The sequence below is a fragment of the Epinephelus lanceolatus genome, chromosome 15, assembly GCF_041903045.1.
Source record: "Epinephelus lanceolatus isolate andai-2023 chromosome 15, ASM4190304v1, whole genome shotgun sequence".
Taxonomy (NCBI): domain Eukaryota; kingdom Metazoa; phylum Chordata; class Actinopteri; order Perciformes; family Serranidae; genus Epinephelus; species Epinephelus lanceolatus.
In genome coordinates, this window is record NC_135748.1 from 18741500 (window position 1) to 18755670 (window position 14171).

A 14171-nucleotide genomic window follows, 5' to 3' on the forward strand; every position below is an offset into this window, starting at 1 on the left:
TGTGGACTAATAACAGGTTTGTTGTGTGTCTCTATGAAGGATTTGCGAGGCACTGATACAAACACTCCATTAACAACAAAATACTTCATCCTCTAGCTTGGATGTGTGTGCCAGCCATCACCACTTGTTGCTGCTGCACTTGCAATACTGGCATATTAAATCCCCTGCATTAAGGAATATGGAATAAAGGAGAGACAGCCTGACAAAATTGTTCTGTATTAGAATAATGTTGTGGTTTTATGATAATGTACTTATATTAAATATGAAAGTTCATTTTTAACCTTGGAAACATCAGTTCCCAAAGCAAAGAATTAATGAGTTATGTCATTACAGCTGAGCAAACTGAGATGCGGGTGAAAGTTTCGTAAATGACCTCGAGTAAGTGCTGATTATTCTGGGACTCTGCATTTTTTTTGCATCCCAAATAGCCACAGTAAATAATTATATGAAAGTTAAATGTAGCATTCCAGTTGCACCAAATGAAAGTTTATCAGGGATACTTATCACTAAATGTTAAATATTTAAAAGGCGGATTTACAGTTGCTGTAAATGTTTGTGTTCATGTAACCCACTGGGGTTACTTCTTCACATCTCATTTGGAGAACACAACCAACACTGGACATTTTAGATCCAATCTTTTTGATATGTATTTCAAATGCAATTTATTCAGTATTCATCCAAAAACGTGTTAAAACATTAAATATAAATAAATGCATGAGTAGATATTTTACTATAGTTCACTGCAGTAAGTACTTAAAATATCTGTCAAGAAGTACACAAAGTACAATTTCTGCAATTTCTGTGCCAATGCATGCAAGTCTCTCTTAGCCTACTTTGTTCAGGTTATTCAGGGTAGAGTTTGTGTCATGATTTGTCAAATCATTGCGCACCGAAGCTCTGTTGACTGAGAGCGAGCATGACTTTGTATTCTCATGACAACTAGGGAAGATGAGACGTTGTCATGCAAAATGTTGGTGTGTTTACTCTTGCAATACAAAGTAGAACTTTCTCTGTTCAACTTGGAAATGGTTAACCATGACAGCATTTTGTCTCCTGATACCCCAGAAATCACATCATCTGTAGAGCATCTGCTCAGATTGCTGTAATAGGACAATGAAGTTTTTTTTCTTTGGGTATGACACAGGATGTTCCTGTTTCTTCTCCATACTTTTACCGACTCACATATTTATGAGCTGTTTTGTGTCTGCCTCTCTTTGAGACAGACTGTCCCAGGCTGGGAGCCCTGCAGGTGGGGAGGCTGAGCTGGTCTGACCAAGGCTCAGCCACAGGCATCTGAACATTACGTGCAGTATGGATACTACCAGCGGGTTGCTCTTCTCATTGTGTAATTGGGCGGATAATGTTCCGTGATTCCCCTCTCTTTTGCACCTCCATATGCTCCGCTTGAGCAGCTCAGTGCATTTTAGTATCCTGAAAATGAAGCGGGGTCAGCGAGCGGTCGGGTTACCCCCCTTCACTGCTCCAATTCTGCAGATGAGTCGATGGCAGCGGGACATAGACCTCGGAGGGCAGAGTTCATCCACTGTCCTGGGGTCTGACGGACCCTGCTGCAGTCTCTCTGGTGCGCATACATCATTGCAATATAAGGGCAGAGAAGTTGGCTGAATTCATCCACACTGTAAAAAATTAGTTGCAGATGGAAAATGTTAAAATAAATGAAGAACATAAGTAATCTTTGGTTAAAAACAGAAATATATACACAAACACTTAGAATCTATGGAAATCATTATGTTCTGAAATAGGAACAAGCAGAGCTGAGGAGAGTGTGAAATAAGTGTGTGTGTGGCCTTATATTAGGCTGTGCCACATGCCCCATGTGCACACCACACCCCTGCGTGTCTAGCAGTGCCAGACCTGGCAAAATTGGTGCCCGAGGCAAGAACCCCCCACCCCATAAAAGGCACATTATCCTTTATATTCAATGTATTTATTACAAACAAGAGCTAGTGAGAAATCAACAACTTAGCTAACAAACTATACTAAAGAATAATAAACAATAAAAAACATAAAGTATGTGCAAATTTGCTAATTTTGTCTTCTTTTATCTTTATACTTTTTACTGTGCCGGGATGGCTTTTGCCTTTTCATTTAATCTCAAATGTTTTCCACATAGACTCCGCTTCACTGTACCCATCAACACTCCAGCATGATCTGACTGTGATCACTGAGATCACTCACTGATGAACACATTAAAGTGGACTGCATTGCTACTAGAACTGGTACCCCTACAGGCTGTTCTCATTTTTGTACATTTTCTTATGAAAAGTAATGCACCAAAATTCGTACATATCCCTCATAATGATGACCCACTAATTTGTGCATAACCCACATATTTTGAAAAGCTGCAATCAGATAACCAGTGGGCTGATAGGAGTAAAGAAAGAAGTGGTCCAGGAAGGAGGAATGTTGTGTGGTCACAAAACACAGGACTTTCCCCAAGAGACTGGTCTTGTGAACTTTGGATCATTTTAAGGTAGATACTCACCATGTTTCTTTTCCTAAACCTAACCACAGTAACTACTTGCCTAAACCTAACCTCCTTAACTTTTCGTAGGACATCATACTAACTGCTGTATGAGGAAACGTTGACACCTACTACAGACCAACATTAGATCTTTGGATCATTTTCCTCTTTGTTCGCTTGTTTTCTAAAAAAAAAAAAAAAAAAAGTGTGTTTTATTGTAGGGGTTCTGGGAAGGGGGGCGGGTCCTAAGCGGCCACCTATGTCACCTGTAGGAAGATCTGCTACTAGTATCTGGGAGTGTAAATTGTGAAGCAATTAATGTAGAACAGACTCGATAACAAGACCAGGGAATTTACCCATCGCTAAATCCCACCCCTAGACGCAGACCGACCAATCATAATGTAACATCAGGCCAACTCAGACCAGGGTCTGACAACAACACAGCTGTACTCCATTGCTTGTTACCTGGAGAGGTTGGAAAAAGATATATGTTTCTGTTCCTGTTCCAAAACCAAAATCAAACCGTGAAAAATGTAGGGTTAGCTAGCTAGCTACTGCAGATATAGCCTACTGAATGTATACACATGCTGCTTTTGCTTTTTAATGATTATAACAGTGACAAAAAAGGCAGACCCTGCTGTACAGGAACCAGTGAAGGGAAGCAGGGAAACTTTGCTGATATTCAACCAGCTGTGTGTCATCGCAGTGTGCTCAGATGAACGTTGTTTGATTTTTCACAGAGATCCCTGCCCGTCCAGCAGCGGAGGTCCAGGTGCTGGCAGCGGGACGGGGGCGAAGCCAAACACCGTTCATCTGCACACACTGCGATGCCACACAGCTGGTTCAGTATGGGCAAAGTTTCCCTTTATATTGATTGTCCTGTGTGGCGATCAGCAGTGATGTGGTGGTTCACTTTTACACCTTGATCTGTAGCCTATAGTTCGGCTTTAGCTTCTAACTATCTTTGTCTTTTTAACCTGTTGTTGCTGCTGAGTCAGTTTGACATCCTGGATATATCCTTCAAACACAGACTGTAGACCCCTCTGTCTGCTTCTCTCTGGATTCACTGTTTCATTGTTTAAAAAATATGATAATATCTCTTCAGGGAGTACAATTCTTTGTCTGCATCATGACAGTAGTTTCAGAAATACTATGACTGTACAGTGAATTTCATCTTCCTTACGCTATCACAGCTCCTTTTGCTTGACTGATGTTTCAGTCGTCTCAAAGCTTAAAGTGTTTGGTGCGACTCACCTGCTTCTGTTTATCTACGCTCCCCCATTTGTGAATGGTATAGATTCAGTGAGGGAAACTGTCTCTAAAACTTTCAAATGGTTGTCAACTCAGTTCAACTTTATTAGTTCAGTTCAAGTTCTCACTTACTGAGGAGACTGACTGTCTCATATAAGCCGCAGACATTCAATACTCTCCCCGCTGCTGCTTGACGAGCAGAGATCTCTCGAAACACGCCGCTGAAGTGTTTATACTTCTGTCCCCAAGTACAGAGAGTGATTGTGGCTCTTAGTGCATGCTGACATGAAATAACAGTGTGATTCTTGGAGAAGACACAACTCCCAGCAGCCTCTTGCCCTCTGGTGCTCTCCAAAAGTGAGAGCTGTCATATTTGGCTTTAGGTGACAGATGGCCGAGGGTCAGAGCTTCTCTGCGTCAGAGAGCATTTTTGTGCTGCAGAGAGAACAGGAAAATGTGGCTCTAAAATTATTTATTTGATGAATTTGTCTGCCATTCAGACCCTTTGTTCTCTTGTTGTTTTGCATGGATGATGATTAAGAATATAAACCAACATCCTCTGATTCACAAGTAACAAATTAATCACAGATATTTCTAATTTTCTGCCTTCTTTTATGATGTTCGCTTGAGCAATACAGCTACACTACCCTTGTATGAATTAGAAAGGAGCTCAAGAAGTACAGTTTTTTTAAGTTGACATCATAGCTGCAATCTGGATGAATTAGATGACTATACTGAATTTTTTTTATGTCATTAAGTGTGGCTCTTGAAGAGAAATGAGGACTGACATCTGACTATTGAGTCTGGGATACGAGACAATGCCAAGAACTCTATTTACTTACATAAGGCAATTTCTGTAATATGTATCTTATAGCATCATTTCATACAAATTACCAATCACTTTCCCGACTTTATTTCACTCTGGCATGTTCTCGAGTCCCAGCTGCACTAGAGTCCATCTCAGCCCTCTCCATCAGACTGCAGCGCACCCTGTGGCCCGGCCCATGTGGAAATAAACTGGAACCATTGACCTGTTCAGCTGTTTGGCTGAAACAAGCTGTTCAGGCATGCATACTCATGCATATGTATTTATGCAGTGCAAGCAGACATAAGGATGCTCAGAACACATGCTGTTTATGTAACAAGCTCTGCCAGCATGATTAAAGCTCTTGTATCACTGTACCTTTCCTTTCATGTAAAAGTCAGTCTGAAGGTCACAGGAGTTTCATGCTGGAGAAAAAAATACATTTAAAGTGATTTTATCTCACTCATGTACTTTGTTTAGGTATGGGACAAGTTCAAATGCTCCACTCGGTGGATTTGTCTATATAAGGCGTGTTCTTTTTGGTGCTACAGTCATTTATGGGGGAATGTAAACACATAGCTGTTAGCAGACTAATAGCCATTGTTCGAGGAGAGAATTTATAAACTGACACGGGCGAAGATTATCTTCTGTCGATCATGTAGCGTGAAATGGTAGTACTGATTTTACACCACCAGAAAGTGACACGCTGCTGCATAGTGTATGCAGCTTTTAAGTGGATGTATGCTTGTTCTACCCTTCTTGAGTAGAACAGAATGAAAGGAGCCAGTGGCACCCCAAGGAATTTTTTATTGGGGTGGCCAGCAGTGTTTGTTGACGAAAACTATGACGAAAATATTTCAGCAACCTTTTGTCCATGATGAAAATGAGACGATGATGAGCTAAAAGTAAATCTTGATAATTAAAACTGAGACTAAATCTATGTTTCATTTCTGTTGACGAGACGAGATGCGACAAAAATGTTCGTGGTGGACTATCAGACATTGAAAGCCGAGAATGGCCGTGCTTACAGATATCTTCAGATGCTGCATGAGCAACAGGCTGGCAAACTCCAGTAAACATTCTGGGCCAGGACGTTCGGCTAGCCAGCAAAAATACTCACACTGGAGCAGCGTCAGCCATTGGTGCAAGTCATGAGCTGTAATTCAGCAGGAAATAATCAGCCATGTGTGTCTGACTGTGGATGGTGGAGCTGTTGAATGGATTTGTGGAGTTTGCTAGTACATGGTGGCTGTTAGCAGCTTCACTTGTTAGCTGCTGAATGGCAGCGGAGCAAGCAGCCACTGGCCGCCGGACTTCACATCTGTTGATCCCTGCAGGACTCCACTAAGGTCCAGACTGTCTGGGGAAGGTTTATGGGTTGATTGCTTCTTAACCAGCAGGTAAAAAGCTCAGTTATCTGTGAGTATAGCTGTGCTCTAAGTAAACAGTCTGAACTCAATTTTTCTGCTTCTTAACTGAGAGATCAATAAGACAGAATTTACACTGAACCTGCTTACAAGTCCTAGTTGTCTCAATATTAGTTATTTGTGGTGTTAAAGTTTTTGAAACCATAAACAGAGAGATTTTGAGCTTTGCAATGACGTTCAATAAGACCAGACTAAATCTGAAACATTGTCGAAATCTGGTTTTAATGTGTTACATATCTTTACATGTGAGGCAGTTAATTTTTTTCCTTTTCTTTAAAAATGCAAATATGCAGTTTTAATTTGTACTTTGATTTGTAAGGAACACAAACGATTTACTGGAAACAAACTTCCCAAGTTTAGCGGAGACCCGTGGGTCCCCATAGAACCCATTTTCCTTTAGATATTTGGAGGTGAGAATTCAAGAGCCCCCGTTAAAAATGGCCATGTCAGTCGTTCCCTCGCCAAGTTTATTTAGCCTCTTTCCCAATAGGGTATGCTGACATGGTTGGAACCAATGGATGCCATAGTTTGTCTATCTTAAAAATGACCGCAGTTGTGTCAGGGGAGAGAGTGAAGAAGTCGTATTGATTTGCAGAACAGACCCTGAAAAAGTTTGAATGATGTTTTTTTTAAATGGTGTTTTGAACTAGCATAGATGGAGCGAGTGGTGCTCTGTCATTGTTTGGGAACAATTTCACAGACATGTGCAAAGAAGACTGATGTTGGCCCTGTATTTCATATGAGATGATATGCCTTTTCCTCCCCATTCGATATGCTTTGGTAAATCATTGACAATATCATAGGAACCTCAGGGAGGAGCTGCATTTGAGGCAGATGTGAAAACCGAAGCCCATATTTTGTTAAAAAAAACAAAAAAAAAGAAGAAGACAGACAAATAAAGAGGTCATGTTATCTTCATGTAATAGAGTAACAAACACAACATACGTCTTGTTAAGTGTAGGCCCAGGGATATAATTCTGAATGGTGACCTTTGAGACATGAGTCCTACCATCCCCAGGCTTCCCATGGAGGCAGACCCAGACACAAACAACCTTAAAGTTTGACCTTCTTACCCTGCCCCTCCACCCCCCTTAAAAAACTTTGCTGCCCCCCTTCCCTTGTTGCACCCTCAACTGAAGGTGATACATTTCTAAATCCCACAGTTTCTGTGGGGAAAAGCGGGGGCTGCCTCGCAACTCAAATAGCTTAAGAGAGAACAGTCTCGGAGGAGTCCCTCACGCACAATGTATTCCATATGCTCACTCAGAGGCCAAGAGGCACCCTATACCTCACATCTGGCACAGACCACCTATGCTAGCTGACATGTTGCTCCTCAGACCGTCAGACTGGCTGCCTCTCAGTGGAAGGAAGCTGGCCTCATCAATGATCTCCTGACGTTTGTATTTGCATCTGAACTTAAGACATCCAGGGGTAGTGGGTTTATTTTGCAGTGATTGAGGAAAATGGACGCAATGACTATTTCACGAACATTATCTCTTGTAAATGGCACAGCATCTATTATTTATGAAATTGCTCAGTGGTTTCTACATCACCCCAGAAGAGGTTTTGTCTTTGTTTCCCTCCTCCTGTCTCCTGCCTGGAGTTTGCATGATCTCCCTGTGTGAGTTTGCCTCTGCATGTCCATCGGTCTCCTCCCACTGTGTCGAGACATGCAACTTAGGTGAACTAATGACCCTAAATTCACTGAACAACTCTAAAAGGGCTTTAAAGCAGTTAAGAGAGTAAATTCCCACCTGTGGGAGTGAACGATTGTGGATGTCAATTCATGTATAAGTCTAATATTGGCAACCTGTTCACAGTGTTTTCCTGGTCTGTCATTGCTCCAGCCTTCCAGCAACTGTGGATTGAATAGAGTCTAACAGAGTCCAAGCACGGCAGATGTCCTAAATGTGGATGTATAGTTCTGTGTTAAAGGGGTTACAATGTAGCTACATAACCAAAGCACGCAGCTGCCGTAGCAACGCTGTAAATCAGGATCTGCAGATCCTAAAAAAGTCTTTAAAGGCATTTATTTCATTATCATAATGTCTTAAATCAATCTTTCAAAGGTCTTAAAAATGCCAAGACATAGTGGGATTTTATGAATAATTTTTCTGACGTTGGATTGTAAAAACTCAAAATAATTGGTTGCATCTATTTTTCTTAAGTAATTCACCAAAGGCCTCTTGTATAAATGTCACGCAGCAGAACCAACAACAGTCATATTTTGTTTCTTGCTGGGATGCTAAGAGCAGATCCACTGTCTGCTAGCTAGCTGTCACTGTACCCTAGACGACATTAGGACGTGTATATTCAACAAAAATATGCTATTTAATTGAGATTTTGCAGCATATGCATTTGAGGGTCTGTTCAACCCGCGTCTTAGCCACAAGACAAAAAAGTCATGTTTTATATTCCAGTAAATATTTGGGCAAAAGCTTTTCCTAACCCTACATAACTGCTGTTGGCTCATTTTTTTGGTTCTGTTTTGTTTATTGTAACATTGGTCTTAAATTTCATTCTGAGTGGCACTGAAAGTCTTAAATAGCTTTCCTCAAGCTGAAGGAACCTTGTAAATGTGTGCCCATACTTTCAAATGTAATAAAGTGCTGTGTCTACAGAGGCTATGGAGATACCACGAGGGGATGGCAAGAACTGTGATTGGTCAGCTTGGGCTTCTTGTGTTTTCTTCAGCAAGTTTCTGACGCCCACAGAAATATTTTGTAGCAAAGACAACATGAAGCAGGTTGAAGAGAGGTTCGATTTCTCTTTTTTTAGTAGCAAAAACATCTCCGCTGCACGCCTTCTGTAATTGGATATAATGGCAAAACTACTTGCCGTAGAAATCAGAGTGTCTGCGTATGCCCAAGTAAACTGGCTTTTCCATAGTTTTCCATAGTGCTTTTAAGAGAATCGATGACACAGATCCTTGCATTCCTTAAGTTTGCTTTTCACTGGAGGTTAACTGAGGACATGACGTGTGTGAGACTGACAAATGTGACCGCTGAGACTTTACCATGCAGACAGCCTGCCACTCCGAGGTACACCGAGGTCACCAGAGTTGTTTTGGAAGATTCTTCTAAAAGGTGAACAATATATCCTCCCTCTCACTTCTACACTCTCCGAGGAGCAGGAGGGGATTGCTCCTCTCCTCACTTTCTCCTCTCTTTTTGCTCCCTCGCTTTATTACCTCCGTCAGCCCTAATTTGGGTTGATGGGGTGGCTGTTGCATGACAAGACATATGTCTGGGCCCCTGCGTGAGAAGGCTGGCTGCCTCTTGCTGGGCTTGTTTTCTTTGCGTGACCATGTCCCTCCCTCTGTCACTCCTGGCACCTCCCGGCGAGCCCCCCCTCTGACCCTGTTCATGCCCTCGTTAGCTGGCATGTGGCTGGTTTATTTACTTTGGCCAGCCGCCCGTGTGAAAGACACATTTTGACCATGCTCAGGGAGGGGTTATCTTAGAGTGGAGCAATGGCGGAGGTGTTGGTGTGTGTGTGTGTGCGCGGAGGTGGAGACAATCTGAGTGAGGGGTGGTAGGATGAGCAGCTGAAAGAGCTCTGTGCTTTGCATGCATGGCTGGTATATTTGAGTGTGTGACATCCCTGCCTGGTCAAAAGGAAATATGCCCCACTGTAACTGCTTTTGAGGAATGACATGCACAGGCAGGTCACTCAGAGTTCACCATCCCGGTTGCCGTCCACAGAGAGTGCCAGAGAAAAGGGAGCAGGAGGAGGATCATGGCAGCGTGCGGAGATTTCACTTGTTCCCGCTGAAGTAATCCAACAAATGCTCACGCTAACATTCATGTCTCTGCACATTCTCTCCTGCCAAATTTCCTCTATTGTATTCTAAGTGGGTATACAAATATAGATAGGAGCAAGGCTAACACGAATCTGCAGAAAAGGGTTCATGCAAGGAGATTGCATTCAAAGTCTCGCTTGCTACTGAACCTCTGCAGATTCTGTACAGTCCCACAGCACACTGTGATGATACAGGGGGAAGCAAAACTACTTTAAAGCTAAGTAACTACAGTAAAAGCACAGATGCAAAAAAATGTCATTTTGAGTTCTAACACTGGGACAACATTAACTTCAATCACCTGTCAGAACATCAACAAACACTTCAACGTTTATTTTAAAACTCTTTTGCTTGTGTAATTTGTCCTGCAAAGTGATAATAGTTAAGAATACCAAAGAATGAATGAATGAATGACAAGTAGCTGTCACTGCCTAGGGCTGGGTATGGGTACTCGATACTCTTAAGGTATCGACAGAATAACCCAGTACATTTGAAGAAATTATGAAAAGCTAAAAAGCAATGGGAGAAAGCAGAGAAACAATGTTATGGGGGATATTTACCTCTGCAGTTTAAGTGATGCTGATGACCTACTGTTTGCCAGATCAAAATCGCTTGACCCAGCAGCTTTTTTCCAGACTCGAGTTAGACCACTGATAAATAATGCACCAGATAGTGATCCAAAGCTAACCAAGCTCTGTTAGTGGAGCTGAGGCTGTATCATTTCAATGCAATTCCGTATTCCTGCATTCTCCACGCTGACTATTAGCATTCACCTTCGGGCAGACGATACAGGATGCTCAGGGGTTGTGTTGTGTTTTGCTTATGGTGCTCTGTTGTGTGCTGGTGTTATGTGCAGTACATAAGTGGCTGATGTGCAGCTCCTGAGTTCAAGACAAATTTCCCTAGGAGGACAATATAGTATATTGTATCGTAGTGTATTGTATCGTATCGTAAGTGCCCACCCCAAAAGGCAGGGGCTTTACACATTTGATCCCAGTCAAACCAACTCGACTGATTACCTGTGTTTTATTCAGCCATATCATCAGACAAAAGTGTCCTTTATTGGACAATCCTGAATTCAGTTAAATTCTGTGGCATCATTTTATTTATTCAGTTCTGTTTAGCCGGGTGCCGCAGTTTGTTTTAGATTTCTGGATATCACGCAATATAGTTTCAAACGTCAGACGAGGACGTGGGATGCTATCTAAATCTAAATACACCAAACGTTACTTCAGGGCAGCGTGTAGCCTTACAGAGATAATATAAACAATGGAAACGTAGCCTTGATCTTTTCTAGCCAAGGATAATTAATGTCATCTTAAAAATATGTCAGCAATCAATGTATCTGTCCTTCTCCAAATCTCTTTAATGTTACCTCAGAAATAATGAGGAATAACCTGGTTGACGTCAGTGATCTGACATAAAGCCAGCTCTTAATGATATAACTGTTAGTTAGCTAGCATTTTGCAACACATTAAGTAACTTAAGATGTGACTATACAAAGTAATGTGTCTGTGAAGATTGTGACACCAATGTAATGGGACTTTAATGTTACTCTTGAACAGACATAGGCGTCCTTGGTGATGGTGTTGATGTTCAGCTGATGATGAGGTCAGTTACCACTCAGCCTAAGTCACTGTTTACATTGGACAAAATTTGTTTTCAGTTTTGGGAATGGAATAAACACAACGACATCCACACAGTCAGGGCATCAAGAGTTGCTTTTAAAGCCACATCTTTTAGCCGTCTCCAAAATTTGTGTTTCTTTTCAACATATACGAGCGCGTAACATATCAAAGGAAAGGGGAAAGTTGACCGAGGCCCCTGCGGGTACCAAGCTTGTCCAACTGTTATTGGAGCACAGAGCAAAAAGGGGTGAAATCCAACATGTTCTGGCTCTAATATGTCTATGGTCTTATCCCAACTGACCTTTGGTTGCCTCTTATTGGCCACTGGTGAAAATCCAACAACTTCAGGAACTGAAACCCTCAAGTAAGCCCAATAGCACTCATCATGTGCTTGCATTGGGGTATTTTATATTCTGCAATAACTAAATAAATAAAGGCGCTGAGAGCAGGAGAAAACAGAATGTACACACATGTGGTCCTAATTCTCTGGATGCAGGCTGAGTTTCTGTGGTTGTGTTGATTTCACTCTCCTCCGTGTTTAGCGGACTATCATTAGCTCAACACAATAGCATAATGACGTTGGACCAGACGATAGTTCTATATTAAAGTGGAAGTGTGGGAAATAATTTGCCTGAGTTGTTGCATCTGTTTCCAGCTAGTTCAGGTGAAAGCACGGACACACACATCTTCATACGCACACACAGACTTATGAAAATTATGAGGGAAGACAGAGAAGCAGGAAACTAAAGCTGACGTCACTTCCCGCTAATCCTTTAAGTCAGAGAAGAGACATGGTGAACGGCAGTAAGATGAGGCCCATAAATCAAGCAGGATGTCGGGACAGCAGGATAACACAGCCCGACATAGTCACAAGTATGTTCCAGATTAACCTCTGCCACCACTTCACTCAGTACCTCTGCTGGGATGGAATCACTTGGAGCTGTCTGGCTCTGGGAGCTGGAAGTCATGCTTTAGCTGTAAACACAGACACTAGTCTCTAACGAGGAGCCGTGAAACAGGAAGGAGCCCACCGAGTCACGCCGCTTTTTGGTCTCTTGAGTCCGTATATTTTATATTCCCAGCACAGAGTTGTGAAATTCTCACATGATGATCTTTTAAACGTGATTACTGACCGACTGCTGCATCACAGGGGTAAAATCCATCTTTCATTGCACGGATTTCATGGACACATTCAAAGCAGCATGCTAAGAAGATTTATTTGCCCCAAATGAACACTCATCAAGCCTTAATTGTGCGGTTTGTCCAATACAATTTTGTGAAAGAGCTGGACCACATATTGGGACAATACACGAATGACTTAAAAGAGCCACATCCTTATGTTCTGAGTCTGCCATAAATGACAAACAAGAGACATTAAAAATGAGCCATGGAGGAGATGAAAAAACAACCTTCCTCCGCTGCTCCAGGAAACAAACTTTTCTGGTGGTCCTTCACATTAAACTGCCACTTACCCAAATGCAAATACACAGATGCAAACAAAATCTGATTAGGATTGGCACGAGAGTGGATGCTTTCCGTATTTGTCTCCTCATGTGATCTTTGTTCATTTATTTGCACTGAGGAATATATTCTCACACTTGGACGTAAAGAGGGAAGCAGTATAGGGTGATTAAAGGCTCCCTATGGAGTGAGAAGGGGAAACAGACAGAGTTTATCATGCTTGCTCAGGATGTGTAAGTACACAAAAACACATACACATTCTACTCCTTTGTGATTTGTCACAAGAAAAAAACGGATCACTTTTCATCACAACAGTCTCATAACAGAACTTTGAACTAACTCTAAGTGTGTTAGTTGATTTTATTGACCACTTGGGGATAGCAGAAACAAGCTCTTAACACAATATTTACATAATGTCCCCTTATAAAGTTGATATGGTGAACTTTTTACACATCCAGCAGATAAGGAGCAACAGTAGCATTTGTGTAGAGTCATATATCTGGCCATCTGATACATGTAAGTCTAGTATTTACTTCTTTCTGGCTCTGTTTTGGTCTCCACCAACTCTTGAGAAAACTTTTTTAGCTGCTAAATGTGTTACTGCGTTCACTACCCAGTCAATAACTTCAGGGCTGTTTCAAGACACTCTGGGGGCCCTAGGCAAGAGGCATCTTGGAGCCCCCCCCAGATACCAGTGAAAGTACGATACCAGTGAAAGTATCACGGTTCTGAGTAGTATCACAATACCACAGCAAAAATGAGGCAGATGTGCCTTTTGTCATTTATAAAAAGATAAATCACTTTTCTATATTACATCAATGATATTTCAATGGAATAAATTACTTATTGACTTATTCATACTTCAAAAACAGCATCAATAACAAAAAAAAATAAATAAATAAAATAAAAATCAACCAGCCACCCTCCTCCCCTGACAAGTAAAGAACAGTCCCTCCATAAGTAAAGAACAGTCCCTAAAGTGCGGTGAGGTTTGTCGGCCGTTACCTGCCACAAAGAGTAATGTGAACGGCTCGTTTCTCCTCTGACACATCACACCTGTGTGCTGCCACGGCTTGGCTGTTCAGGTATTTCTGGGCAGTCATGAAATCAACAAAGAGGAAATTATCGGACCTGGAGCCGGACTTCCCCGTCGCCAGTAAGCCTTATCTTGCAGCGTATTTGACAGGAATATGGCGTCTGTGACCCCCGTTCAGCCCACAACTGGCAGGATTCGCCTTTTGTTTCTGCTGCTGGTTGAAATCTGTACTTGCATAGCATGCTGAATGATTTGTTGTGCTTGCGATTGGACTTTGAA